Genomic DNA, 12267 nt, shown 5'->3' on the forward strand with positions numbered 1-12267 from the left:
CTTTTGTAATCTTATTTAAAGAAACTATACATTTTTTAAATTAATAAAATATCCAAACATTTTAAATATATATATTTTCAACCCTTTTTTTTATATTATAATTATTTAAATGGGTATTTCTCACATGTTTTAACATGGATAGATTGATGCAATAAAAACATTTTTAAATATCACTTACACTATTGAAAATAAGGATGACCACAATTTGGCATTTATCAAAATAAATAGCAAGCGTGTTCTTATATAAGCACTCAAAATAAATTAATAAATTCATGTGAGACATTGATTTGAATTTCAAAATTTTGTCATGACTAATTTTTTAACAATTTAAAAAATTTATCCTTGTTATTTTATACTTTGAAATGTAAAAAGTTTTACCAATTTAAAGAGTACCCCCATGCTCGATAAATACTCTCATTATTAAAAGAATCTAAGATATCTTACATATGTTTATATTCATGAAGTGTAGGAATAGTTCACTTAGAGTAAGCAAAAATGTTTAATGCATGTAATAATCCTTCATCATGAAGTGTATGATTGACAGAATTAACCTCAACAGAGAGAGTGGATGATTGGGAAGTTGAACTTAATGAAGTATGTGCTTGTGGAGGCCCTAAACCAATGGAAAAGATAGAATGCTTTCCTAAACCTCTTGGAGTTGCTTGGGGTGGGCGATTTTGGCGATTGTCCAATGGGTGGACACTTCAATTACCTCTACTTCTGCTTCTACTTCATCTGCCTCTACTCCCTCATCATATCACAGTTATGAATTTCCAACAGTCATGGCCGGGTGACTTCAAGTTCTTCTTAGCTTCTTTACAGCAAGATATGATCGGGTTTGGTCTTCCACTTTTCTTTTTCTTAGTATTGGTAGACTTAGTTTTTGGCTAGTTGTTAATGTTTTTTGGATAATTTTTGGTTTATGCCCAAGTAGATCTATGGGAAGAATTTTGTATATATTAATCATGGACAAACTTTCATAGATAGTTTCAAACATTTATTATGTATTTATATTATGCTAATACAATATTTCCGGCCTCGACCCTTTGTTGATCATAATAATAAGATAATATAATACTAATATACAAATCTAGATAATCTACTAAAGATTCATCATTAGAAAGTGTATCTACTTGAGGATTGTTGTGTGCTAAAGATATATTGATTATATGGAGAATGATAAAGGGAAGTGAATGTTCCTCCATAAGTGGTGATATTCATTTTTAACTTTATGCAAAAGTTTCAATGGTTCGATCACATTCAAGAAGATAGATGGTGGAAGTCAATTTTAGAGAAGACAAACTAAAAACAATTATGTACCAAAACTATTAAAGATATAATCAGTGTTGAAAAAATTTAAAAGAAGAAAGCTCAAACATTCATATCAATAGCATAATATGAACATAGTTGCCTGCAAAAGTTCAAGACAATTGAAATAATTAAAACAAGACATGAATCTAGTAAAATATTCATCTCACAACTTAATAACAAGATTGAAAGTGACTTAAATGATATTTAATACCATAAAGATCATACACGCAATTTATTTTATGATACTTAATAACAAGTTTATATGAATATTTGTTACGCATGGTCCTCTCTACCATCTTCTCTAAGGGGTCACATAACTTCATATCTTAGTTTCGATTTATATTTCTTAACCTTATGTAAGACATTTTCAACACATTTAATCACATTTTTTATAGTTTATTTTATAGTAGAAGTGTGACATTCCAACTTCTTGTTAATTTTTTTTGAATAAATCATTAGTTAATTGTGATGATAACTCCTTGTGTTCAACCAAAAATAAAATAGGACATAAAACCAACTAATCGTACAATGGGAGTTGCACATGTCATTAAGGAATACTACATTACTTAAAGTTTTGAAATAAATAAATATATTTATAGAGAGGTCCAATTTATAATAAACTTAGAAAATAATTCAATCCTATATGGAATGTGTCTCATGGATGTTTCGTTGTAATATAGTTATATTTATTAAATTTAATTTAGATGTGTAGAGAACAAAAGGGCATCTCTTATTAGGTTTATGGTGATTAGGAGTCACAATTGGTGAAGATAGATGGTGGATGTCAATTTTAGAGAAGACAAACTAAAAACAATTATGTACCAAAACTATCAAAGACATAATCAGTGTTGAAAAAATTTAAAATAAGAAACCTCAAACATTCATGTCAATAGCATAATATGAACATAGATGCCTACAAAAGTTCAAGACAATTGAAATAATTAAACAAGACATGAATCTAGTAAAATATTCATCTCACAACTTAATAACAAGATTGAAAGTGACTTAAATGATATTTAATACCATGAAGATCATATACACAATTTATTTTATGATACTTAATAACAAATTTATATGAATATTTGTTAGGCATGGTCCTCTCTACCATCTTCTCTAAGGGGTCACATCGTGATTTACTAAGAAATATCAAGTGTTGGTAAAAATTTGAATTTGCCACCCTCTTGGATTAGGGAGCCTATTTACAATTAGTTCCAACAAACCACAACCCCACCACGCTTAATAGAAAATACCAAACATAAACTTTAATGGTTAGTTTGGAGAAATTTTATGCATTAAATTGTTTTGATTTTATCATATGACTATAACAAAGTATTTGCAAACCTTAAGGAGGTCATTCAAAGTGAAATGTATATTGTTGCTAGCATCACATTGATGTGTGAAGTGAGAAAATATAGTTAAAATATATTCAGTAGTTAAGAACTAAGCATTGTAGTCTCCACATGATTACTACATTTGCTTATGGAGCTATTGAAATAAATGGTTTTTTACTACTTATTATTATAAAGAGTAAATAAGTCATAGCAATTGCTTTATTCTCACAACAATATATTGTTATGACCATCAATAGCCTTCATTACTACTATGTGTGCATGATTGGAGTAATCCCTTGTCATTTCCCTTGGTATCCTTATGACTACTAGCTTTGTTATATCAAATTGCTCGATCCCATTTGTTAGGGACATAATTCATTTTATATAATGTTAGATCATAGTGGAAAATCATGTCTCCCGCATATTTTCTTTTATGCTCATTTTTAGGCTATCTCATCCCTTCAACAAAGTTAAATTTTACTTCCACCATCTCATAACATACCACTTTTATCATTCTCTAAATTATATATTTAAACCAAAAATTAAGAGTATAGGCATATGATGCAAAGCACATATGTTGTAAGGAACTTATTGTGATATCTTTTTTTCCATGTCTATTAGAGGATGAAGCCACCCTTAAAGAGCACACACTAAGCTTTGACGTTTGGTCAAAAGTTCTATTTCCATTTTCATTTTTTCATGTCACTAGATCATGGTTGCCACTATTGCGATTAAGCACTAACATTTTGGAAAATCTATCTCTCGCTTGACCAATAGTCACAACACCAAATTTAATGGTTATCTTAATTTTTACTTAATTGTGTCTATTTACCTATTTGGTGTAAGGATCCCTATTTGTCATTTTTATTAATTGGTTTTATTAATTGTGTCTACGTAAATATCTTTGATTTTAACATTTTTTTATATGATTTCCATATAATGTTAACTTATCCTTCTTCTAGGGTTGGTGATCACTTTGCCTAGTTATCAATTATCTGCTATACCCAGCCTTGCTTAGATCTTAGGGTTTCAAAATCATTCATATATTTTTGCTCTAACATAGGAATAGTGATATAGTGTAATATCTAACTGTACATTATTTTGAAAGGGTTTATACACTTTCCTTTCATATTCTTTGTAAAACTTTATCTCTAAGGATAAAACTTTATTATTAATAGGATGAACTAGATCTTGACTCTATATACTTGACTCTCTTGATGATACCATTAATGAATTTGATATATATTAATATATTTTATGATATTTGATTTCAATGTTCATGACCAAGACTTATAACATTCTATCACACTAATGGGGTTATACTATGGAAGTATTAAATGATTGTTTATGTTCTTACTCATCTTTTATAGATTACATTACTATGGTTCTTTTGTAGTAAATATTTTAATTTGGTTCATGATTTTTATAGATTACATTCCCATACTAGATGAATAGTGATAATGTTGTGCTTTTTTCTAATGATATATTATCTCTAAGTATATTTTAATTCATGATTTACCTATAGATGATGGGATATGGCCTACATATGATAATTTTTCTACAATTTGTAATTATTTATTTTCACATCCTTTAGTACCCTTGTTGATGATAATATTAATTGTGATAATAATGTGTACATGCTCAACGATGATCTACTATGTTAAATACAACTTGTAGGACATGTATTGATGACAAATCTCACCTCCAACTCATGACATTACTTATATATCATTGCATGATATCTAACATTATTTACTATATCACAAGACTATAGATTTTTTTTAATATTTGGGACTCCATAATTATGATTACTACCTTTTTGTTTCACATTCTATGGGTTATCGATTACATATTTTTCCTAGATATATCCTAATTATTATCTAGATGTATTACCTCACATTATACAAAATGGTGCTGAGATTTATAATGATTATTCTACTACTTTCTCATGCATCACGTGATTTCTTGTGCTCTAACAATGATTCATTAGCTCATTGTATTGATACTTAATAGCTTATACATGACTATATTATAAATCTTTGTAAGAAAATACACCAAGTGACCACAAATTTTCTATGGATAACTTCTCTGTATGTGATTTTCTTACTACCTATTATATACACAAATTATGACATATTATGGCAAACCTTATAAATGGTTTATTCCTTTTACTTTCTCTATACTTCATTTTCTAATTTAGCTCATACTCCATTAACTATTTTTCTAGCACTAGTTCATATAAGAGTAGAATGGACTTTGTAATGATATCTAGTTATTTATGTTTTGATCCATGAACATAGGCGAATTATAATTCATATTATAAACATAAATATCCTAAGCATAAAGGAATTGCATTCCAACATAAAACTGAATAATTTATTGATAAAGAGAACAAACACTTAAGATCACATATAATATAAAACATAAATACCCACGAAACATTAGAAATATTTTTATTTAATATCACTTGATAGTTTTTTATTTATCATTGCTTTCTTGCATGACCAATCTCTTGATTCCATCATATTGTTTCATTTCTTATTTTTCTCATCCTTCCAAAAAATTTCATGTTTCATCACTTTATCCTTTTATCTTTTTCTATTTACTTGACTTGTCACATCACATTTCCTTGTTGGATGCACTAGAATTGAACATAATTATATTATTCACTTGTAGTCATTATATACAGTCTTATCTTTATCACCTGTTTATGATCCATGTGTTCCCATTATTTGATCTAGCTTATAGCATCTACGATTCATTATTGGCATATTTTTTCAGAATAGAGAATTCCTATTATGATCTTACATTCTTGCATTATACTCTTAATAGTTTGATTCTACTTTGCGTCAAATGCTTATTCCTTGATCCTTGGTGTCTACATAGCTATATCCTCTGCCCAAGCCTTTCAAGACGCTGTGAAGTCCATCGAACTCGCGTAGATACACAGCCACTAGACCCTTCTCACAGTCATTTGACTGCACACGATGAGAAATTCTTTGTTAAACACTCTTCGGCACCTGCATCTACACCCTATTATCTCACTTCCACATACAACTATACCATAGTCATATATGAAGAAATTATTGTTCATTAGTCACCTCTGAAATCCGAAGCAGAGAGACAGAATAGTGATGGAAATGCAGACTTTTCTGTGAGTAGAGACGTGTGAAGCGTGATCCACACACAACTGCTGCGAGGTAAGATCTTGTAGCCACTCCATTCTTATCTGCGTCGATATAGCCTTCTCTGGAAAGAGGCAACATTTGAAACAGTGAATTGAAATCATAAGAGGGAAGGTCAATGAAATAAACCTCAACTTCTGGCATCTCTACGGGCGAGCAGAAGTACTAGTCCAATGTTGGGCGGGAGAGATTCAAAATTGAAATTCAAACTTAACCGTGGCATGCAGTCACCGTTACAGTGGAGAGTGTAGAGAGTCCAGAAAGTCAGAAGAGAGCCCGTGAAAACAAAATGGAAAATGGAAAGTTACTAAGTGCCCACATTGCCACCTAAGCGATCAAAGCTTAGTGTGTGCTCTTTAAGCCACCCCTATATATACAAGTCATTCATGCATCAAAGGATACACACATACACACCTTCATACAACGACCTCCTTCAATAGTGATCAACGAACATCATCTACAGTCAACAAATATCCTCTTAGGATAGCGAATTCTCTCCTAAGGACATCAAACTACCTTTTTGACACAGCGAACTTCTTCCAAGACAACGAATCCATTCAGAGGCTGCAATTCTTCTCATTATCAACGAATGGTGTTTATCTTCCTTGATCAACATTCAAGTGTTTTGCAGATACGTCCATAATACTGTTGTGCCCTAGTTTGAATCCATGACTCTAATATGCATATTCTGCTGGTCCAAGTGCTTCAAGTGTTGAAGCAAACTTGTAAAGATTTATACTAATTTTGCCTAATAAGATCTGAGATTATTGCTGGGTTTTTCACCTCTAAGAGGGAGGTTTCCCAAAAGTATTTTGGTATTCTTTGTGTGCATTGTTTTGGTTCTATGTTATTATCTAAATTGCTACAGTCTGATCCTAAAACTAACAAAAGCAAGAGAATGATAATATGACAATCATGGAAGGAGAGAGTAGAGTCAATTGAAGGCCTCAACTTGGAATTTTAGAAAATGATGCATATATTAATTGTTTAAACACTACAAGTTGGGAAGCACTAAGATATGTTATTGTAGACGTATAAAAATGATCATATTCTTAAATGAATATTCAATGTTCATTTTAATCTCATTTCTCTATTTAGTTAAATCCAATTTAATTAAATCACCCACATTCTTCTATTTAAATTAAATAAATTATTCAATTTATTTAGTTAAATTCACTTAAGCCTTTTACATTCATTTAATTGAATAAATCATTTTATTTAATTAAATCCCTTCTCCCTACTTTTTAATTAAATTTACATTTAATTAAATAATTTATCCCAATTGAATAAATCTAATTTATTTAATTTTCCAACTTGCAACCAAATTAAAATAAAGCAATTTATTTTAATTAATCATATTATTCCTCATCCACTTGCATTTTCCTACATCTCCCACTTGCATCCTAACCCTATTCCTAATTTCTTCTAGAATCCATCTAATCCTAATCAATTAACCTAAATCCATTCATTATCCCTTTTCCCTAAATTTGAGGAGATCACTTCTCAAATTTGGAGCAAAGTCTTCAAAAGGCATTAAAAGCCTTTATGCCTTCAACAAGCCAACTTGATTGAATCCCCCCAAATTTGGAAGGACTCTTACAAATTTGTCCCCAAAGTCTTCAAACCATTAATGGTTAACTAACCCTTAGTGGCATGGTTAGAGACTTTTTGCCTAACTTAACCCTCATTTAACCCAGGGGTCTCATCAAGCATTCATTGCTTTGACCATGATTATCCCTTTAACCTTTGCACAAGAGTTTATCCCTTGGGTAAAAGCTCTATCCATTGGATAACCCTAACCTAACCTTAACCCTTACCTTCTAAGGTGACCATGAGGTCTTCTCAATAATTTAATGCTTCTTTCATCTCCTCTCAAGCAGTCTTATGTTGACAATTGTCACCATTTCATTGGTGAAAATTGTAAACATGGATTGATAACTTTCAATCCCGACCCTTGATTAACTCCTTCAATCTTGACCATCCATTGCCCTATTTTCACTATAAATAGAGCTCTCATTCCTCCATTTTAAAAATCCATGCAAGCTTTTAGTATCTCATTTATGCTCAAATTTATCAATACATCTAGCTTCTCTTTGTAATAAGAATTAATCTAATAAGCATTTTAGACTATTTCCTTTATCATTAGCTTAAATCATTAACTAGTATATCATGTTAGGATAGTATTGTTACTAACCTTTTCATCTTATAATCTAGTTTACTTCATTTGTAAAATCATGCATACATAGGATGCATTTCATGCTAAAATAAATCTAAAGCATCCCTCATTCTTGCATTCGTCATCCCTAAGTCACTTTGCTCAGTGATCTGAGAGCAAAGGCATTGGCTTGAGGGACCTTGTGAGATAGAGAACCATGGAACCTACCTTGGGAAGTTGAGTCATTCTCCATGACTCCATAACTTGCACCAAGAAGTCCTGTGGGTGTGTAGACAAGTCTCTTTGAACACATTTTTCACATTTTAATTTTCATTGACCCGCTTTTCCCGCAGACAGTTATCACTATAGTTTATGTGATACTCCTCAAAACTCAAATAGATTAAAGGTGATCATATAAATTTTATTTTATAGTCATCATTTTATTTTATCAAGGAAGTGGAAGAGAATTTCAACCTATATCATTTAATATCACCTAAATACCACATGACAATATTATGTTTGATGGTTGAAATGAAGGGTTCTTTTGTTAATAATTTTCAGCCAACCATCTCCTCCCCCTTTATTTATGAACAAATAGTTTGATAATTAAAAAATGATGTACATACATTGAAAATAATTCAAGCTACATACAATAAAATATCATCATTTTCTACTTCCCTATTACATTAATGAGATAAGTAAAGTTTTTATATAGTAGAGTTAAACTTGAGGTTTATATATCCTTTTTACTATCATAATAGTAACCTTTAGCATACAGCTACTTTTTACACCAATTTTATCTAAGAAAAATTCATCTCCAAATATTACTTTGTGGGTTTTTTTTTAATCTTTCCTTTCAAAATGTTTGGGTTTCATACCTCTCACAACATCCATCAATTTTTATGGTGAAATGATGCCACTTTTGATGGAAAGAAATTATGTTTCATATTTTCCTATTCAGCTAACCATGGACCCAAGACATTCTTTTGCTTGGATACTAATTTATAATATGATTGTCTTCATAGAGAACGACAAACACTTCTAAGAAAGAAGAATTTAACAACTCAATGCATCTTGTTCATTGTCCCAAATTCAAATATAAAGATAATTAAATTGTAGGAAAATAAGAGGTATGCTAATTAAAAATAATGATCAAAATGTCATGATCTCCATGATTGCTAAGAATCATTAGTTAATATTGCATCAAGACTCAGAAATGATCCATGTAATGTCCCTCTTCAATAGTTTTTTCAAATATATTTGCTTAATTTTGAGATTGTGTTATATTAGTAAGATAATAAAAAAATTTAAAAACTGATTAACTAATTTTGACGTTGTATGAAATTTTCATATCTTAGTTATAACTACAATTTAAAACCTCTTAAAAACTACTATGCTTTTCTATTGACCTAATGCTACTTTCAAATTTATAAACTAGTCTATACAAATTATAATGACATAACCCTTACAACTTTTTAAAAATGCAAATAGTAATAATATTCTATTTCAATTTTCTTTAATCCAAACACTCTTAAAAAACTATTTAAATTCTATAAAATAAAATATCAATACCATATCACTTATTTAAATGAAAAGTAAGTTTTAATCAATTATTCTTACTCCATAAAAAACCAAGGACTCAAGGATTGTGACATAAAGATCTAATATGATTTGGGTGCAATTTGGTTGGATTCTTTTAATTTAAATAAATGAAAATATTTATTTTTCAGTTAGAAATTAGAATAAAACCTTACCATAAAGCTACAAATAAATGAAAGTTTTTCCCCCTCAGCACATCTATTCTCATAACTAGAAACAATAGCACAAAGCAAATAGACTACAGGGAAAAAAGGACTCAAAATAGATTGGTTAAGAGTGAAAGATAGCTCAACATGATGACATCAACAATTTGCAGATGACAACCATCTTCTTGGCTCAGCTAAGATCAAGGAAGCAACTTAGTTGCAAATGCTTCTAGATGCTTATGGGGAAGCCATAGGTCAAACAATCAATAAAGAAAAGTCAGAAATTTTCTTTTTCTCCGCCCCAACCCCCTTAGAGAAAAAGATCCAAAGAATCTTTAACTGCAAAATAGGCAATCTTCCTTGTATTTACTTGGGCATTACGATTGACTAAGGACTGAGAAGTTCAAAGCTATGGGACCCCCTTAAAATAAAAATGGATTAGAATATCAACTCCTGGAAAGGGAAGTGGCTTTCATGGGTAGGTAGACTGGTTATGCCCCAAGTAGTCATCTCTGTTTTTCCCATCTACCTTTTATCTTATCTTTCTCTCTCCACTGATGTAAATTCCTTTGTCATTAAAAAGATGAGAAACTTCTTCTGACAAAACACTTAAGAAAAGCAGAAAATAGCTCTGATTGCTTGGGACAAAATTATCAAACCTAAGTCCTTAGGAGGTTTAGGAATAAAAAATCTAGAATTACAGAACAAGGCCTTGGGAGAAAAACTAGTATGGAAGATCCTTAAAGATCCCAAAGCAAGATGGGTCAGGATGATGGCTACAAAATACCTTGCAAATGGAGAATCTTAGAACCTCTTGAGATCTATTTCCGACCCAAAGGGATCCAGGATCTAGAATTTCATTGTCAAATGGAAAAACCTAATTGCAAACTCCATATCTTGGGATGTCCATGATGGATCCTCTAGCCTCTTTTGGGAAGACTCATGGGGAGGATACCCAAGCATTGATAGTATTCTAAACATACCAGCAACTAAACAATTGTTGCAACAACATTGGGGAACCTAGGTTAGTGATTATATGGCAATTGATAGGGATAACAACATACAGGGCTAGAGATGGAAGCAAATGGAGGGTTTACCTATTTCTATCAATGAAATAAGTCAGTTATCAGAGCTAGAAGTCTAAATCCAAGGATAGGAAAGGATTCTCTAGTATGGGCCTCTTCCAAAATAGGCCAATATAATGCTAAAGATGGTTACAAGGTTTTAGCCAACTATGGAGAACAGGAGGATCAAGTAATCTCTCAAAAACTTTTTTGGAACAGTAAGATCATCCCGAAGGTAGGTATTTTTGCATGGCTGGCATTCAAAAAGAAGATCCTCACCGCAAAAATATTCACCAAGATGGGCTATGAAGGACCCTCTAGATCCATCTTGTGTAAAGCTCAAGTAGAAATGGTGGATCACCTCCTTCTAAATTGCCCATTCGCCTCAAAATGTTGGCAATGGATATGTGCAAAACTCAGCTGGATAACAACTCTCCCTAATGACATAGTCTCACCTTTTCAATGCTGACCTCTAACATTCAAGGAAAGCATCTTAAGCCAGATTTTGAAAATATCCCCTTCCTACCTTGTGTGGGAAATCTAGAAAAAGAGGAATAGAAGATTTTTTTATGACAAAGCAAGAAGATTTGAATCAACCTTATCCTCAATTGAAGCATCTATTGTTGAGATAATAAACTGCAAATTAGCCTTCTCAACATATTCTAACAAAGTGTTTTCATCTTGGGACGACAATATCAGATGCAATTGGAATGTAATCAAGATTCCTCCTACCTTGGGGGAAAAAACTAGTGCAAGAGTGGATGCTAAACGGTCTCATCCAAAACAGGGTTGGCTCAAGTTAAACTTTGATGGAGCCTCGAAAGGAAATCCAGGTGTCTCTAGCATATGATATGTTATAAGGGATTACAAAGGGATAGTAGTTGGCAAGATGGCCATGCCAATGCCACCGAATACTAACAATATAGCAAAATTCAAAGCCTTCCACCTAGGCTTAATAGACTATCACAAACATGGGATCAAAAATCTTATAGTTGAGGGAGATTCAACGATAGCAATTAATGCAATCAAAACAAGGAGAATGCCAAACTGGAGACTATAGGTAGTACTTGATAACATTTAAGAGAATTGGACCAAGTTAGAGAATTTTGTTTCAAAACATGTCTATAGAGAGGCTAATACAAAAGCAGATGAGCTCTCAAAATCTACAGCAGAAGGTATTTCTCTACACTAGTGGGAGGATAACAACAATCCTCGTGGCTTTAATCTTTAAGTGAAAATATTCTCTAGGAAGGGGTCATGGACCCAATGGATGTGCAAGAAGCCAATTATATGCTCCTTCAATGCCTCCTCTCACTCCTCGAGGAGAGGATTAATTAGATATGCACTTACTTTTGGATAAGATTTACAATATGCAGGGAAAGGCTTTGTATGTTGGTTTTGCAGGTTTTCTATATAAACTTCCCTAGGGTTGTTTTACACTTACTTTTTGCTAAGATTTATAGTATGTAGGGAAAG

This window comes from Cryptomeria japonica, chromosome 6 (genome assembly GCF_030272615.1).
Source record: "Cryptomeria japonica chromosome 6, Sugi_1.0, whole genome shotgun sequence".
In the NCBI taxonomy this organism is placed as follows: domain Eukaryota; kingdom Viridiplantae; phylum Streptophyta; class Pinopsida; order Cupressales; family Cupressaceae; genus Cryptomeria; species Cryptomeria japonica.